The 19,275-nt window shown below is 41.7% G+C and overlaps 1 pseudogene; it reads right to left on the reverse strand.

The window, feature by feature from the left end:
- Positions 1-1,081: 1,081 nt before the first annotated feature.
- LOC117702793 (disks large homolog 5-like) overlaps positions 1,082-19,275 on the reverse strand; it is a 36,615-nt pseudogene continuing 18,421 nt past the window's right edge.

Genomic DNA, 19,275 nt, shown 5'->3' on the forward strand with positions numbered 1-19,275 from the left:
ACACAAAACAGTTTATTTGGTTGAAGCAGTCAGTCACTGATTACATGTTGACTCTCTAGTAATCTACCTATAAAAATGCTTACAAAACTACTATTATACAGGCCATCATGACTTTTGCTTTGAAACTCAGAAGCACAGGTGTTAGAAAGGACCCAAAGGCTCTGGGGATGTTCTGGTCCAGTTGATTCATAGAAATGTAGGACCCAGGGTTTTCAGGGACCCATGGAAGTTATACAGCTAAGCACTGATAATTGGTCAAGTCACTTCAATTGTACTATAGAGCTTCAGCTACAGGCACCTGAGCACAGAGATCAGCAGATTAGAAAAGAGTGCCCTTCCCAACACTGGGAGATTCAGAATACACTTGAAGTATATAGATTTTATTTATTACCTTTTAAAGGCATTATTTTACCAAGTAACTGTCATCTTCCAGGTTCTTCTGAGGCTTCATTTTCCACAGTTGTTCTGGGTTTGTAATATCTTTACTGACCCCCATGAATGCTATAAAATAGTGTGGCCTCAGCCACCTAAAGAAAGGAAATGGAAGTCTGTTCTCTTTATGATACTATTGTTTTGTTGTTGGTTTGTATTTGAGACAGGGCTTCTCTTCTCTGTGTATCCCTGGCTCTCCTGGACCTTGCTCTGTAGACCAGGGTGGCTTCAGCCTCAGAGATATGTCTGTGTCTCTCTCTCAAGTGCTGGGACTAAAGGCATACACCACCATTGTCCAAAAACAATACTTTCGTTTGATGGAACAATGTAAAGTACTTATTCAGTTGAGAACTAGAATAGAACAACACAATTAAAATTCAAATAGTAAATAAGCTACACATTTAACTACCTTCAACCAGTTCACTAATATCAATTATTCATTCATTGAGTCACCTGTTACTTATATGAAACATATAGGATTGCCTGTTTCTCTTTTCTACAGGAAGATTTTACCCCAAGTTCTCAATTAGACAAAAGCCTGTTCCCCTTAAAGATAAATGGAATTAGGAATGCATTTTTGAGTTTTGGCATTGATTCTATCATCAAGGCTTGAGGCAGTTGATAGAGAACTTCAGGAAGATAATGTTTCCTAGGCTTCCATGTTAATGATGGAATCTGTACCAAAAATGATCTGCTTTGTATGCTGAAACATTCCTGAAGGTAGGAAAGAGAAAAGATACAGTCATGAAGCTGAATCCCAATAGTTACTTCAAGGCACAAAAGGCTGCACTGCCAGAGTGTCCTTTGGACAAGCCCTGTTGGTAAAAGTGGCTGCTCATCTATTTCTGATGGGTATGAAGTTGTGTTCAGTCACTGACAAGCCCACTTTCTCAGTGAACCCTGTGGAGAGGAGCTTGTCAAAAATTTTTCCAAACCAAGAAAATTATTCCTTAAGAACTTCGTGGAGCCAAATCCAGTCTTGGCTTTGCACATCTTATGAATGATAAACAGGACATAATAGTCTCATCTATTTTTGATGGGTATTAAGTTGTGTTCAGTCACTGAGAAGCCCACTTTCTCAGTCAACCCTGTGGAGAGGAGCTTGTTAAAATTTTCCCAAACCAAGAAAATTATTCCTTTAGAGCTTCATGGAGCCTGATCCTGTCTTGGCTTTGCACATCTTATGCATGACAAACAGGAGGTTATAGTCTCCATCATTTTTAATGACCTGTAATTCACTTCTAGAAGGTTATACCTCCAATCTGTACCTTGGCCAATGAAAGAAAAACAAGTTAGGCACACAACAGGTAGGTTGTTGGAAAATATTCCAAGTACTTTGGATTTTGGACCACCTGTGAGGCCTTATTGAGTGGAAAGTTATTTTCAGGAGTAGATTATAATACTTAGAATGTTTCCAAGTTCTAAAGGTCAGCTTTTTCCCTGACAGCAGTATTGTATATTTTCTTATTAAGGTGCTCTGGGAATTCCAGAGTTCCCTATCTTGGAACATTCTGGAGGAGACTATAGGTTGAGCATCCCTCACTTGAAAACTCACAGTGTTGAAATGCTCCAAAGTGCAAAACTGGAGTCTCTTCATGGAAACACAAGTGGACCTCACATGAGGGTTTGCACAGAAATTTCAGGCATAGTAAATATATTCTAATTGTACATTTCTATAGTAGCTTCTCAGTATATAGTCCTTGCTGACTTGGAACTTGCTATGGATAGCAGACCTCCAACTCAGAGATCCACTTGTCTCTGCCTCCCAAGTGCTGGGATTAAAAGAGTGTACCACCACATCTGACAGTAAGTCATAATATGTATATTAAATTATCTTCAGGCTAAGCATATTTATATAAAGTATAAGCAAAGCTTGTATGAGCTTCCTGTTTAAACTTTTGTCTTATCTGCAAGGTCTCTTATTTTGATTATACATTTGTATGTTACATATGAGGATTTTAAAAAGCCCTACCACACAAAATATTTGTGGTTCTAAGTGCTGATTTGTAAAGTAAAGTACACAAATCTGTTTTGATTGTCCCATATAACAACCATCCTCTGGTTATAGAAACAAGCAACTGACACAGGCCTGGCCATCAAGAGTTAATTCCTGTGATCACACTGAGTTGCTTAGGGATGGCAGCCAAATCTAGTTGATAAGTTACAGTCCTCTTCTGATATCATCCCCAGTGGAAGAGAATAAAGTGATACCCTTAACATGTTTGCTAAGTTAGAATGTTGCCCATGTAAGAAAAAAGATGTCTTCATGTGAACACAAGGAAGAAAACACAGAAAAGCCAAACAAGAAATAAAGAAGGGCAGTGAGAAATCCTGCTGGCAATAGTTTAAGCAATGGAAGCCAGGTGACTTCTCACTCAGTTACATAGTTAATACCTTCCTCTTTTTTGTTTGACTGATTGCTTGTGTTTAGTTGTGTATTGACCATTGCCATTGAAAGAGTTCTGGGTAAAATCTCTGCCATTCAACAAGTTCTTAGAAGGCTGATTACTACATAGGCATTAAAGAGAAGAAAGAGAATGAGAGTTCAAGCCTGCCTGTGAGATGCTTACAGTCTGTCTTCAGGATATATTACTCCATGCCATTTGCTGACTTTAACCAATACTATAAAGTGAGTGGTTTGGCGTGAGGTACCTAGGAATAGAGTAGCATGCATTGTACTAAAGCATAAGAAACAGTTTACGCTAAGTTTAGAGTGTATTTTAAGTCTGGTGGTTCAAGCTGGCAGACAGTGATGCATAAATATATAGGTGTTCACTGTTAATTTCTTAACCAAACTGAACAATGATGGGAGACACAGCAAATACAAAGTCAAATGATATGTCTGTTCTCAAAAACCTTTTGGTGCAGGACAGGCAAACAGTCCAGCAAGAACTGTGTGGTAATGCCATGCATCTTAAAGGATGACACTTTATAGAGAGTTGGTGACCTGCAGAGAGTTGTTGGTGCTTGCTGACAGACAGCCACTGCCTAGAGATTGTGGGTGGAAGGCCAGAGTGGCCCAGAAGAGATGCCCAGCCATATGTCTGCATGGTACCATGCTGAGGGACATCACTAAGGAATAGAACCCATGTCAGTAAGGGTGATTGTTGACTGTGTGCCCACAACTGAGAAACCAAAGTACCAGTTAAATGAAACATGCCTTCTTTCACCAGACATTAGCTAAACCTATAATTGAACTTCTACAGGAGAGAAGGTTTCATTAATCTGCAAGGCAAACCCAGCAGGAAGCATCATAGTGCAGAGATGTCAAGAATTCCCAGAGTTGAACCAACATGTACCAGCCTCCTTCCAAGTTAAACAGTAAATTCTGTTTTGCTGGCATAGGATGGCTGGCTTGCTGTTGCTACTAAATGTTGACACAGCCCCACAGACTCATGTGTATGGCCAGGAGTTCAGATTCCAAGAAACCCAATGATTGGAATACATAGTGGTTTGCAGCACATGTCTCGTGAGTGTTTCAAATGTATTTTTGCTTTGTCACAATTAAGTATTAGATGATGGGAAGCTGTTCACAGAAGTGCTGTTTCTTAAAGCATTACTTCCCATGTGCTTAATGTTAATATTAAATACATTGCCTTGATTTAATATCGAGATGTGGATGGGATGCATGCCCCACCCCAAGAGAACAGCATAACCAAATTTGAAGTGGACTTAAATTCTACCACTACAAATGCCTGCTTATTGCTTTCACCAGAGTGCCTTCTTTAAAAGTATTGACTATTTTGGAGAAACCCTGAATCCTACCCAGATCCTGACAGAGTAGGACTGGTGTTCCAAGGATTTAAAATGAAAGAAAATCCACAATTTAGGAAACCAGCCCAAGTGGCACAATGAGGTACCAGTCATTCATCCATCTAGGCAAACTTTTGGAAACTGCCAAGTTGGCAAACTTTAGTGGTGGAACCCAGTTTGACTGCAAAGTTGACCAGCACCCTATGCTCTAGCACCAGGACCAAGAGACCTGTTCCCTGAGGGGATTGCCTAGAGCCGGGAGGGGTTGAAGGGGCGATCAGACCTGGGCTGCTTGCAGTACCACTGCCTGATTGCCTGCTCCTGAGACCTGCCTCACCCCTCCTCGGCCCGGAGCAGATTCCCAAGTCCTGCGGATGAGAGGACCAAGTTGCCTGCAAAGGAGACCCGGGACTCACCCCCTTGACCATAGGATCTGATGGCGAGGTGCTCGCTGACCGTACTACCAGTGATGTCAGCTTCCACTGACAGAGGATCTGGTTTTTTTTTCCTCTAAAATACACCAGATTTGTGTCTTTGCTCTTTGTATAAGGGCTTTTAAATGTTTTGAAAAGATGAACACCCCTGAAGAGGGCCAGATGCAAAATTTCTAATCCTGCCCTTTCCTCCCTAAACCAACTGTCTCAAAGTCCTGATGACCTCTTATTAGTTTGCACCAAAACTGTATTTCTTGGTATTAGAGAATACTGCTCTAATGAGGGAGAAGGTAATATTGTGGCTTACAGCAATGCCTGAGCATTAGAATGACCATTAGAGTTTTGTTGAAGACACCTATGCCTCAGTCACATTCTTGGAGTTTTGAGTCAATGAATGTAGAATATAGGGGTGAGCCTTTAGTATAAAGACACCTGCAGAGGTCAGCATGCATAACCAGGGTTGGCAATAAGTGGAGATCAAGGGCAAGACACTTTGTCTTTTGCTAGCTGGCATAAAAGAGATCTAACTGGAGATGACCCCATTGCAGGTTTTATTCTAGACTACCTTCTTTGGTTATTGATACAAAATAAGAGGAAACCTTCAACAAATCTCAGTAGGACTTCCGACTTTAAGGAGATGACAGGACAATTGCTGTACAGCATTGGAGAAAACCATGATGACACTGGGCAGCAGATGTGGCTGCTGGGAAAGAAAATAGCATGGCAAGCAGATCAGAAATGCTTTCTACAGCCTTGGGGTTCAGCCAGGACCAAAGCCTGTCACTAATCACTGAATGCCTTATACATTTCTAACTTCTGGTTGTAGTTACAGATCAATATACTCTCAAGAATAGAAGGTCATGGTGGGTATGTGATGCCCTAATCTTTTTGAGATAAAGTATTTTTGTAAAATTGTGTGGGTGTGTGTTTGTGTTTGTGTCAGCCTCAGATTTAAGGGAAGCTAGGTGGGGCCTGGTAGCACAGTTACTACCCAGAGTAAAGGCAGTAGGTAGAGCAAAGATACAGGCAACATCTACCATCCCTCTCCCTGCTAGCCTTGAACTGAAATATTTACCATCACAGACTTGTATCCTCTGCTGCAGGTTCCATCCCCCTGGGCTTGTCTGAAGCTTAATCTAAACACTGTTTTGATTGTACTTCAACATGATTTATTTACCACCTCCACCTTTAGGAGAGTTTTCAATTCTGCAATTCATCTAATAAAGCCTAATCTGCATTGTCATGCAGGATGAGACAGGAGAGATCTGCTCCAACCCTGACAAAAAGAGATCCTGAGGCATGATCAGGAACCAACCCTAATGCCCTACATGCAGGCCTCAAAGTTTAAACACTGAGCATGACTACCCCAAGTATGTGACCCTAGAGGTCTCAAGAATCTTCTGTCTTTGGTTGGGTGTGATCCAGTGCAGCTGATACACCACACAAGGAAAGACAAAAGTCCAGGCAGGTGCTGGATAGATGGCTTATCCATTTGAGACTTTGTTTCTTAGAAGATCTAAAGAGTGCCATTAAGAATCCTCCATCTCGGGTGATGGAGAGATAGCTCAGCAGGTAAGAGCACTGACTGTTCTTCCAGAGGACCCAGGTTCAATTCCCAGCCTCCTCATGTCAACTTAAAACCATCTATAACTACATGATCTGGCACTTTCACAGACATACATGCAGGCAAAACACCAATGCACATAAGATAAAAATAAAAAAAATCCTCCATCACTTCTGCTCCAGGTGTAATTCATTGACCTCTTCTGGCCTATGGAGAATTGCATGCATGTAGTGTACAGACATACAGCAGGAAAAACACCCATACACATAAATGAAATAATGCAAAAACAGAAACAACGCCCTAACCAAATTAAAAAATATCATCATATACATTGTCCAGGCCAAGAGAACAAAATTCATCATCAGTAGAACAACACCACCACCAAAACAAAACAAACAATCAAACAAAGAAAAATCCTAACATCTGCCAAATGATCTTGGAATTCATGATCTCTGCTTTGCAGTTATAAGTGATGCTACCATTCAAGGAAATAAAAGGCATACAGCTCTGTGGTTACTAATTTCTTTGATATTCCCTTAGTGAATTTTATTTCTTGGGATGTATTAGAGAAACACTCTTGTGTTTCTCCTCTGTTTGTTCATCATGAGCATCCATGGAGTAGTGCATTTTAACATAGCTGAATTTATGACCACAAAGATACAGCATGGATATGTTTTTCATCATGAAGTTAGGTCCACAGATTTTGACACACTATCCACACCAAAAGCACAATTCTCTGTGTAGCTGTGACTGTTTGGGAACGAATAATGAAGATTAAGCCACATTACACTCGAAGAGGTCCAATCCTACCTGATACTTCTAGTGTTACAAGACTGTGAACCACACATGAATACAGAAGGTTCTTATGAGATAAAAATTAGAGATTATGTTTTTATTCATAAGAATACATTACTTTTATTCAATACAAGCTTAAAGTAGGAGAGTCAAAGTATGTAGTACATAGCCTTAACAAAACAGCAAATTAATTATAGTAACAAAAACAAATAAATGACAAATCTTCAAATGAAAAGAAAGAAAATCATATACTCAAGGAAATCAAAAGTAACCAAAACCAATACACAGTTCTTAAGCTAAGCAGCATTCTATTGCTGTAGATTTTGCAACAGAGACCTACAGTCTGTTGATGGCCTTAGAAATATAGTGCAAAGGCTGTGAGTAGTGGTAATAATGTCTTCAAGATGAATGTAGCTATGCCCCAATTGGGGTGGGGTGCTGTTGGACAAGTCTTTGCAAGGCAAACCAGGAGTCATGTTACAGACAATACTTCAAAGTCTTTAAACTTCGCTTGACTTATCTCCATGAAATTATTCAGGATGACCCATGAGGACAAGCAAAATTTGCATTCTCAGGCCCCTCCAGGATGACCAGCAGATCTTAATGACCCTCAGCACTTCTCTGAAGCCTTCCAAACATGCACTCTTGCTGAACTAGAGGCTAGAGAAAATAAAGGCCTTTATGATATATACTTACCCAAAGAAAGGAAGAAAATTAAGCCCAAGATTTCCATAGTTGTAGGGATGAGATGCAATTGTGGTTCACTTGTTTTGCACAATCAGTGCTCCTGGTGAAGAATTGTATCTGTGGGATACCTTGACCTATTCTGTGCCCTGTTTGAGTTTCTGTTGGAGTATTTCAGACATAGGGGAGCAAGACATAAAGGCCTGGTGAGGACCTGTCATGTCAGCTATCCAGCAAACACCAGGCTTATTCAGCAGGACAATCCAGTATGACCTTTGAGCTAAGGTCTTTCCTTGTATCCTCAAAGAAGCAGTGCCACAGAGCATCTGGGCCTAAAATTTTTTCTCAGATTTAATAAACAGCTTACAAGTTAATTGTGAACTACACACTGTTCTGGAGCTAAAATAAAACACCACATTTCTCCAATAGTCCATATATATTATATTGAAAAATAACTGCATAACAATGTCTGAAAAGAGCACTGTACAGAGGTCTTCTAAGGAGCCTAGCAACCATTCAAGTGAAGGCTGTTATTATATCTAGAGTGCAGGAACCTGCCTGGGTTCCTCTTGTGAACCCCTCCATCTGCGAATCCCCAGAGAATCCATCTCCCAGAATCCATGCTCACTGAAGAGACACTATAATCAGCAAGAGTGTGCGGTATACAAATCTTCCCAAGAAAAAGCATTGAACTGTAAAAGGGATATTAATGAAGAAAGACGTGATACCACTGCTAATAGAGAAGAGCAGAGATGGGTCGCGGACCCTTATCCAGCCTTGTTGACTCTCAGGCTCAAGGATTTGACATGGCAGGCTCCTACTCACCTCCATGTACCACAGTCTTTTATTTTCCTACAAATGATTTCAATATAGATAAATAGATTTGCTCTACAACCTGTTTCAATAGTGATGAATAGTTTTTCTCTACCAACTGTTGAATATCTGACTTTACACCATTATCTGTCTCCTTTGGTTCTATTGAGTTAGGTGGAGAGGCATGATGACCTGCTACTGTATTTGATGTTTCTGTGATGCAAAGTGAACTGATAGAGTACTTTCTCATTAAAGCTGGACTTTATTATCATTTAAGATGTTTGCTGACCAAATGTATATATGTATAGATACATATGAATATGTACATATATGTTCAGAAACAAACAAGTTCATGCCTTCGTACATGCACACACACACATGCACACACAGAGACATACCTAAATACACACTTGTATGTACAAGAAACCATACTACAAACACCTAAAAAAAGCACCTACCAATACAGAAATACACAACATAAAACTGCTAGGACACACATGGACAAAAGCACACAGACACACACACAGAGACACACATAGAAACACACAGAGACAAACACATCAATCCAAAGATTGCTATGTTTCAGCACATTTCCTGACACTTGAGAAGGGAGTTGGACCTAAGCTGTGTAGTAGGCTCTTAGACAAACCCCGGCTCTGCTTGTCAGGCCTGTACTTATTTCTGTTTCAGGAACATTTCCCATGCAGATACTTGCTGATCCTACAAGAATTAATAAGCTCTATACAGATAGGCTGGTCCACACAATTCAAGATACTAAGAAAGTGGGTTTTAAGAACATCCTCCAGGAAGCTTCAAGTAGAAACATATTCTGCTCTCTAAACCTACCTTGGCTCCCTCTCAGAAGACCCTGGTAGCACCATTAAAAAGACAGTTAGTCATGTTTATTATCCATGAACTTTACAACACATTACAGTGCATGTGATATTAAAACATCCCTAATGACGTTCAAAGCAAGCTAGGGAATTAGCATGCAATGATTTCTCTGAAATGCAGCACTCTACAAAACTGTGAGGGGGAAGTGTCCTGAAGCAAAGTCATGTCCATGAAATACTCAGCAAAACAATGTCAGCAGAGGGATGCACTGTAGGATTTCATGAATCCTCATGGTGAAGCCAATAAGACACACCATGAATTTCCAGGGTGTTATCTCAGTATAGGATAGGCAAAGAAGTCTAACTTTTTATTTTTATAATAAGTATATTTTAAAACTTTTTATTATAAAAGACTCTAATTACAAAACAATAAATGGGGTGCCTTTCTTTCTGTCCTGGGAGAAGGCTGGACCAGAGCCTCTCTGAGTGAGGCACCATATAGCAGGAGGGATGATCTGGGTCCTAGATAATTCTGGAAGTGGCATCCTTAGACACCTCTTCATTCCATAAAGCTGGAAGGGTTGGTGGTCACAGGACCAGGAGCTCCTCTGTCAGGAGGGATAGGATAGCATTGGCAGCCTGGGAGGTAGAGCAGAGGCAGAGGCCCTTGCAGAAACAGCCAGGAAGGTCACTTCCAGCCGGGGCACCTGTCCCCATGACCTGAGTGTTGGAGATGCAGATGCTCCTCTTGCTGCCACCATATGGTAGGCATTGAGAGGAAGAGTGCTGTGTGAAAGTCTGTGGGTCATGGAGGACACAGACTTGGAGATTCTGGAAGAAGCTTGGTATCTGGGGCCACTGGATTCTGAAGACCAGTAGATGGCCAGTTATAAGAACCCAGGTGAGATGGCCTCAGTGGTCAGTCAACCAAACCCACTGCTTTTCCACCAGACTAGGGAACCATCCTATGTGCCACTGGGGTTCCTGGACTCTTGCCTTCTTCCCTCTAAGAACCTCATATTCCCTTTTGAGAATGAGAGGCTGGTGTTCAGGTTCCAAAGGGTCATTTAAATAGGACCACAAAATCCTTGGAGACAACTTTTGTCTCATATGTGCAGCTGTTGTTGAGCACCCCTTTGTGCCCCATATCCTGTTCTGGTTCCATGAGTACCATGTTTGCTTCCTGGTTGTTCCGCAAATGGGTGGGCCAACCAAGCCAGCAATAGAAAGTTGCAATGAATGAGGGAAGGGCTGGAAAGGGGAATCTGAGGTCACATGGTAAGATTTGGGAAGGGTGGGCTGGGCTAAAAATGAAATTATTCACTTTTAAGTTTTGGCAATATGGGTTCTGTTTGTTTAATAAGTATTATTGGGTTGGAAAACTCACCTGTGCTTTACATGGAGCCTAGGTTTGTAGGTTAAACTCATCCTGGGTCACCAACACCCTCCTCCCTCTCCCTAGGGATTTAAGCCTAATGACAAGAAATTCATGAGAAAGCACAGTGGGCCAAGTTGTGTGTCTTAACCTGGAACAGACAGAATTGGCTTCGTTCAAGTTAATAAAGTGGTTTTTTACAACAATAACAACAAACCGAAAACAATAAAATCTGTAAAAATGTGGAGAGAGCTACCATGTTCTTCCTCTCTATGAGTAGCTTATCCTTTTAGCAGTGACTTGAGACCAAATAATACCAGGAGCTCTGCTGGGAGGTGACAGATGATTCAAAGATGCTTGTCAGATAGCTTAACCAAAGCAGGAAGTTTCAGATTCAGTGAGAGACCTGGGCTTATGTTGCAGAAAGACTGCAAAACCACATGTAATTAACTGGCCTCTCAGCATACCCATCAATATACATATTGGCACAGACATGCATATCCCCCTCCCCCAGACACACCAGAAATCATAAGTGAGCAGGAAACAGTAAGGAGACCTCAATGCTGGAGGATCCATTGAATGTAAAAAACCTCAAGGTTCAAGTTAGCCCCAGGACTGTGCTATCCATCCCTTAGGGACTAAAAAGGCTTAGTGAGCAGCTTCTTCTGCAGACTAGGCTGAGAGAGTTGGAGAATTTCTTTTCTTGAAGCCTAACATGTTAACCCTAAGCCTCAGCCAGAGAGAAGCCTTTCTTCACACATCCCTGTTCATCCAGTAGGCTCTTGAATAGAAGCTCCAGGAAAGAACCCTAGCAACACTGACATGAAACAGGACTGACAAGCTGCTTCTCAGGCTCTGTCACTGTGAACCAAGGTCTAGACTGGATTAAGAGACCATTTTGCAATGCAGGGAAAAGGGAAAGAAAACATACAAATACCTTGCCCTGTGCCCACCCAGAAAAAAAAAAGATAATGAGAACCACTCATTTTGCAATTCCAGTGGGCACTAAAACTTGCAAATTGCTTCCTACCTGTGACATCATATGAACCTTACAAAGCAAATGAGCTACAGTCTCTGACTATATAACTCAAAGCTCTGTGCTCCTGTCAAGTAGGCACCCAAATAAAACCCCTCTAGCATAATGGCCTGTAGGTATGTAATGTGTGTTTAGCTTATCTATCTTAATGAACAGCAGTTTGTAATTGAGTAGGAGGGGTTGCTTGCCAATCATGCAGTTTCTTGAAAGAGGCTAACTCCACAAAAGTCTTGTAAATTATCACAGAACAACTGGATAAGACATAGGAGAGTGCCTAGATAAGGTGGAGGATGGTTCTATGGGCTTGACTTTGTTTATTATTAATGAGGGCAACCTGCCCCTGATGCTTCATGCATCGTACCTATTGCTGCTTGGTACATAGGTCATAGATCTTCACACAGCACCCTTCCATGTTACCTCTGGCCCTGAAGGAGTCATTAAGTCTATGTCCTCAGCATTGAAAGCAAGAAACTCATAAAGGAAGGCAAATAGTTTGGAGGAGAGCCAAGAATCCCTCTTTGTTATTAATGTCCTTCCCACCAGCTGCGATAAGCCCTCTTTCCTATAGATCATAACATCCACATATGCAGTAACTAAACCATAGTGACGTCCTGATACTTGATAACAGGTCTTCTTTTTCACCATATATTTGGCTATAAGTCTTAGGTCCAAATCGTTTCTGTTGTAATAAATGCTGCAGCCCCTGTGTACCTGGTTCCATGTTTAATGAAGATTTCCCACCCATCCTGAGTGATGCATCAGACTCTTACATGAAATCTGGGGGTTGCCATGCGTTCTAAACCGATCTCTTTCATCATGTTTGTTTCCTCTTACAGTTACTGATGAGCATCTGTGAGTCATCATCTGGCAAGATTGATGCCAGCGGGGTTTTCAAACCAGACTCCAGGATGGTTCAGAAATAGGACCTGCTATTGTTTCACAAGTGCATTAAACAGCCAGGGTTTTGGTGTTCCTTTGAGAAGAGTCTCAACTGCATGGGGTGAATGTAAGTATAAGATGCTAACCCAGAGTTAACTTCTCTGCTTCCTTCACTAGAATGCTTGTAGCCACCACAGCTCTTAAACAAGTAGACCAGCCTGACTATACAGGGTCCAATAGCTAGGACAAGTCTAGTAGACTGTGATTCCATGGGCCTACAATGTGTGGTTCCACACCCTTTGCAGTAACTTTTGTTTCATGGGCCTATAGATGAAAAAGTTTGGAAGTATCCTGAAGTGCTATGGTTAGAACCATAATCACCTGTCTTCAAAGCCTCAAAGATGATTTGTGCAGAGTCATTCCAGATTAGAAAACCAATGGCCTTATTTGTGCTGGGAATTTTTCATTGGGGTGTTTTTAATGATTCTTTCTACTCCTATAGGGGATATGGGATTGTTTAGATAGTTTACCTTATCTTGATTTGATTTGGGTATGTGGTATCTGTGTATAAAATCATCCATTTCATCTAGATTTTCCAGATTTGTTGAGTATAAGCTTGTCTAGTAAGACATGATGAATTTTAGATTTCCTGTTTTTGTTGTTATGTTTTCATTTTCATTTCAGATTTTGTTAATTTGGTTACTGTCTCAGTGCCCTTTACTTAGTTTGGCTAAGGGTTAATCTATCCTGTTGATTTTCTCAAAGAACCAGTTCTTGCTCTTGTTGACACTTTGCATCTAGCTCTTTGTTTGTATTTGGTTGTTTTCAGCCCAGAGTTTGAGTATTCCCTGCTATCTACTCCTCTTAGATAGGTTTGCCTCTTTTTGTCCTAGAGACCTCAGGTGTGTTGTTAAGTTGCTGGGCTAAGTTAACCTCAGATTCCTTATGAAAGCACTCAGTACTGTGATTTTTCCCCTTAACACTGCTTTTCTTGTGTCCCAAAACTTTGGGTATGCTGCATCTTTGTTTTCATTGAATTATAGAAAGTCTTTCTTTATTTCTTGCCTGTGACTCTGGTTATAACAATCCTGTGGGTGTATGGGTATGATAAGACCCTAGGAAGTACTCTACAAAAGGAGCAGGATGCTCTTATGACCCCTGTGTGTCATCACCTTTGTCATGTTTGTGGGCTTCTGTAGTGGTGCTATGAGCCCAGCTGGTAAGTCCTGTAAAAGATCCCTAGTGTCCCATTCTCTTTTTCTCTTTCAGGATACTAATGAGGGTAGATTTGATGAAAATATAGTCTTAATCCAAATAAGCATCCCATTAATTCTTGTGGACCATCTGGATGAAGCATCAAGTTCCCGGGTACTTCTGCATGAACTTGCCAAAGCCAGCAAACTGGAGCCAGAAGAAATCCAAGCAGAAGGCATCCATAACCAGCACTGCCAGCACTTCCCCAAGCACAGGGTAATGTGGCTTGAGTGGAAGAAGAGATGTTTTCAAGACAGCTGGCACTCCAGTATCATATCCAGTACCTATCATGTGTAGACCAGCACATAAAAGAGCATGAAGGAAGAGGCTTCACATAAATGATTGCCTGGGTCAGGCAGCAGTTCCTGTAGACTTTGGGTTTGCTGCTAGGCAGCCAGCACCTCTGAACTGACTGACACTTGCCCAGAGTCTTCTTTACTGCCATGCCACACAGTCACACTTAGAGCACAAATATGAGTGATGCAGGGGTGAAGAACCATAGGACCAAGACCCTTAGTGCACCTGCAGCACCAGCAAGATCACATTGACCATCAGCCATGCAGAAAAGAGCACACTGCCCATAATCAGAAAGGACCTAAGTTCCACTTAAGTGGATGGACAGAAACAATAGGACTCATTCAAGGTCCCTGCTCCATTAAACTGGAGGGGAAGCTACAATCCAGCCAGATGTGGTGGCCATTTCACAGCCAAGGAAGAAATATCATATCCAAGTCAGTGCTGCTGTGTGCAGTATGTGTCAGAAAAACAGGAGGGGAGCTATGGGTAAGCAGGACAAAGCATGAAGAATACTTAGGATGCTAGAAATTATAGTCTATGTTATATGGTGTATACTATATTATACAATGTGCTACAAAATTATTGCTGTACATCAAGAAGATGTTCATCTTCTTAGGAGTAGAAATATTTGAGCAGAAGTTCCAGATTGGCAGGGCAAGTGTGTTTCTACACAGAGGTGTGCAGGATACCCCTCTTGTTGTGCTTGCAGCAGGCAGGGCTTCAGACAGAGCAGAAGCACATCCATAGCTGCTCAGCATTCAGGAGAAAAAGTTCAAGAGTAAAAATTAATACTAGTTTTGATCTGTCTGCGATAATCTTTAAAGGAGATGAGTTAACTAAGGTTAAAAGTCTTTGAGCAAAAGCCTATAATAAGTTTCATCCTTAGCCTTGGGAAGGCTTCATCTAAAAAGGCCCTAAAGAGACATAGCAAAGAAAGTCTCCATAGCCTATTACCCCTGAAACTGCCTTTATACCCTGCCTTCAAGGCTGGCCACATGGTTTAGTTCACTACTGCTAAACTGCAGCAAGAGAACACTGCTCATAGTGATTTGTGTTTATTTGCTTGTTTGTTTGATTTTGGTTTGGGTTTTGTTTGGTTTGAGGTTTAGGCTTTTTGTTCCACTGGTTTGAGGTTTTGATATTTTTTTGTTGTTCTGGTCATTATTTTGGTATTTTTCTGTGGCTATATGCATTGGGTATATTGATCTAGCTGATTAGAGAAATGGCTGCATTTTTGTGAATTAGAAAACATCATTTTCAAAGCCTTCACACTTTGACAGCTCTTGTCACCACCTGTGTTGACACTGCTTTATTCCCGGAATTCACAGACAGAGATGGATGTCTATGAGCTTCAGGCTACATTGTGAATTCCCAGCCAGCTAGCCAGTTCTACAAAGTAGTTTTTAGGGGGCATGGAGATCATGGTCTACTCTGTGAATACCCACTTATTGATGAAAACTGTATCCACACCGTACCCTTTAGATCATATGTTTAGATACCCCTAAAATATGGTGCAGGCATTCACATGGTCCTGAAATAGTCATGCAAACAAAATTAATGAGAGCCACGACTGTATTGTTCTAAAGCCTCTTAGGAAAGGAGTATTCATTCAGAGTGTTTAAAAAAGAGAAATACAGAGCTATTTGCCTCTCATGTCCTTGAAGTACAGCCTCAGGGATGACTATAAAGTTGAAATAATGATTTCCCAGATAAAGACTTCCCAAATTTCCATGTTGAGAATTCCCACACATGTTGAGATGTGGCTTTATTTTTAGGTAATATTAGTGTGGCGACATATTTGGAGCTTTTAGGGTTTTGCTTGGTTTTGGAGTGTTGTTTGTTTACTTTGATTTATATGTATCTTTCCCTGCTGGATGTCTGTGCACCACATGCATGCAATTCCTCCCGAGGCCTGTAGGGGCTGAAGGGGCGTTCAGAGCTGGGCTGCCTTGAGTACCTCTGCATGCTTGCCCACTCCTGAGACCAGCCTCACCCCTCCTAGGCCCTAAGCAGATTCCCAAGGCCTATAAAGGCAGGTTGCATGGGGCCTGCGAAAGAGACTTGGGACTCACCCACTTCTCCGTGGGATCACAAGGCAAGGCACTTGGTGCCCTGACTAACAGTCCCATGTGGAGCCTGATTCTCACTGCAGAGCATAGACTGCTCCACAGACCCCGCCCCTCGGCCTCCATGTGCACATTGCCAACTGCTGGCAACTGCCAGCAGGGGTCCCCAGTAGTGATCCATCTCAAGGCAGGGCGACCCAGAATTAACTGGAGGGATCCCTGGAAACCTACTGACTCCTGGGATACATTCCATTCCAGGATCAGGTCTGGAAGAAATTTGCAGTTGTGCATTTCACCGATCGCCAGGTGATACTGTACTAATCCTAGATCACACTTGGAGACCAACTGCTCTGTAGCTAACATGTGCTTGGTGTCCAGACATGTAGCAGTTTCCCAGAGAACTGTTAGCACAGTCAAAGAATGAATCTGAGTTAGTGAGTGACTTTTACACCAGATTTACTCCTTCCCACCTCACCTTCCAATCTCTTCTATTAAGGACATCCAGGCGCACTCAAGTATTACGAACCAAAAAAAAAAAAAAATGTTTCTGTCAATAAAGTGAAAATATCAGAAGGAGGAAGTAGAGAAAGTGTCAGATTCAACACTGTAACTCCCAAGGTAGGTCTGGGTCTTGTTTTTAATTTGACCCTGGTTCCCAAACTTCCCCTCTTTCTGGTATCAGTCTGCTTCTGCCTCCTGAGTGCTGGGATCAAACAGATTTTCTGCACTCCACTGTTCTGCATATTTTAATGCTTCTTATATAATTTTTGAATTCCCTGACTTTCATCAGAGTGTAAAAGGTCTTTGATGATTATGTTACCCTGGGCTGACACCTTGTTGTCAGACTCTTGCAGCTTCTGTTTCTAAGGACGGAAGAAAAATCATTAAAAGGAGGGTTAGAGAAACTGCTGGTGACTGGGATAAGCCATACAACCACAGGGAAAAGGGTCCAGTTCTGAGCACACAGCTTGTCATTCAGTATCCCCATCGCTGGCTAGAATCTTTATAATAAAGTTGATACACCAGAAGTTTAAATAAATTAGCTCCTACAACTAAGTCTGTATACCTAAACTGCACTCAAATACTTTTATCACATTTATTTACTTATTGTAGGCATGTGGATGAATGACACTGTACTCATGTGTAGGTCTGATGATCACTCTGTGTGGTTGTCACAAGAAGCAAGTGTTGAGAGGACCTCAAAATAAACCTGTAGCTCCAATTCCAGAGACTTCTCCTCTCACCAGGAAGTTCTGCAGATTCAACTCAGACTCCAGAAACTGTAAGCCCAGTATGGGCAGTGGCTTGGTGCGCTTTTGCCTCTTGCACCTGCCCAGTTTAGTTGTTTACTTGTGGGAGCACCAGATGCCTTCGCCATCTTGTAATGGCGAATGTTGTCACCGCTTGCCGAGACTCCTAACAGAAATATGTTAGTATGGCTAAAGAATTAAAATTAAAAGGAGCTAGTTGGGGTACTGCTTAGCTCCAACACAGGTCTCCAAACCCTGACACAATCTGATTTTGTTTTTAATCACAGAGAAGTAGTTAAATGCTTTACCATAACTGAAAAACCACCCTAGCTGTAATAACACATCTCTTCCTCCCCAATCTCCCCTTCTTTCATCTCTCCCACTCCTTCTTTCCCCTCCTTTCCTTTCTTTCTGTTCTTTTTTTGGGGATGTGAGCCCAAGACTTCATGCGGAACTACTGATCTAGAACATGCAGGCACTAAGGAGTCTGATCAGGATCTGCTTTCTCTCATTGTGATGACGTCCTGGCAATAGTCATGTTTGGCCTTCATTCTACTTTGGGTAGCATTTGTTCATTTCCATGTATTTCTGCTTGCTCAGGGCCTTCACATTCATAAGAGAAGATCGATTGCTTACACACAGCAACACAGACCTCTTCTCAGCAGCTTTTCTGAGTTCTCATAGCACCTTAGCTCCCTATTTCGTGTTTTATTTAAACATAAAACTACCTAAGTGCTAATATGCATATTTTAAGGGTTTGCTCAGGTGCAATTGAAATGCTAAGTTCTGAACCCCAAGACCTGGTTGCTCCAAGATAAAAGGATCTTCATGTACACCAGCCTTTGTTGTGTAAACCTTGCTCCCCAATTTAAAACTATTGGTTAAATAAAACTGGCAAAAGCCAATTACTGGGGGGAAAAAGAGTGAGGTAAAATGTGAGTTATCAGGCTGTGGGGGTGGGGTGTGGGTCACAGGTAGGGACCACAAGGAGAAGAGAGGATTGAGATAGAAGGAGATAGTATAAAGATACAGATAGAAAAAAGGCAGGGGAGGAAGAGGAGGAGAAGGCAAAGGAGACAAAGAAAACAGGAGGTCTCCTTTAGTCCTGATGGACCAGCAGCAGGTGTCAGACTGTGATGCCTCTCCAGGATGCCAGACTGCTGCAGCATCAAGAACCCAGAAAATTTTCAACATCAAGTATTTGGGGAATACAGTGGTGTAGTAGCCAGATCTTGGGGGTCAGTATTTACCATTTGAATACATAGCAGTACCGGATCAACCCCCTATATATTCCTTCAGTCTATTAATAAGTACTTACTAAGAACACTGTGTTACAAGAAAACCTACAGAATCAACTAATGTGGGGTCATAGAAGCTCACAGAGACTGAACTGACAACCAGGAAGCCAGCATGGACCTGACCTAGGCAATTCTGCATATGTTATGGTTGTGTTTTCTTTGATCTTCTTGTGGTAATCCTAAGAGCAGGAGGGGAGGATGTCTCTATCTCTTTCTTTTGCCTCTTAAAGAACACTTTGACTCCTACTGTGTTTCGTAGTTCCAGCCTTGATATGAGGGGAGGTGCCTAATCTTGGTGCAACTTGATGTATGATGTTTGTTTGATATGCTGAGAGGCTTCCCTTTTTCTAAAGGGAAATGAAGGAGGAGTAGGTGCGCCAGAAGCAGAGATAAGGGGAGGATCAGGAAGGAGAGGAAACAAGGGCAACTCTGGCCAGGATGTAATAATATATGAGAGAACAAATAGTAAAAGAACACTGTGTAACATGCAGTGTTGTGGTAAAACCCGTAAA

The sequence above is a fragment of the Arvicanthis niloticus genome, chromosome 2 (genome assembly GCF_011762505.2).
Source record: "Arvicanthis niloticus isolate mArvNil1 chromosome 2, mArvNil1.pat.X, whole genome shotgun sequence".
NCBI lineage: Eukaryota > Metazoa > Chordata > Mammalia > Rodentia > Muridae > Arvicanthis > Arvicanthis niloticus.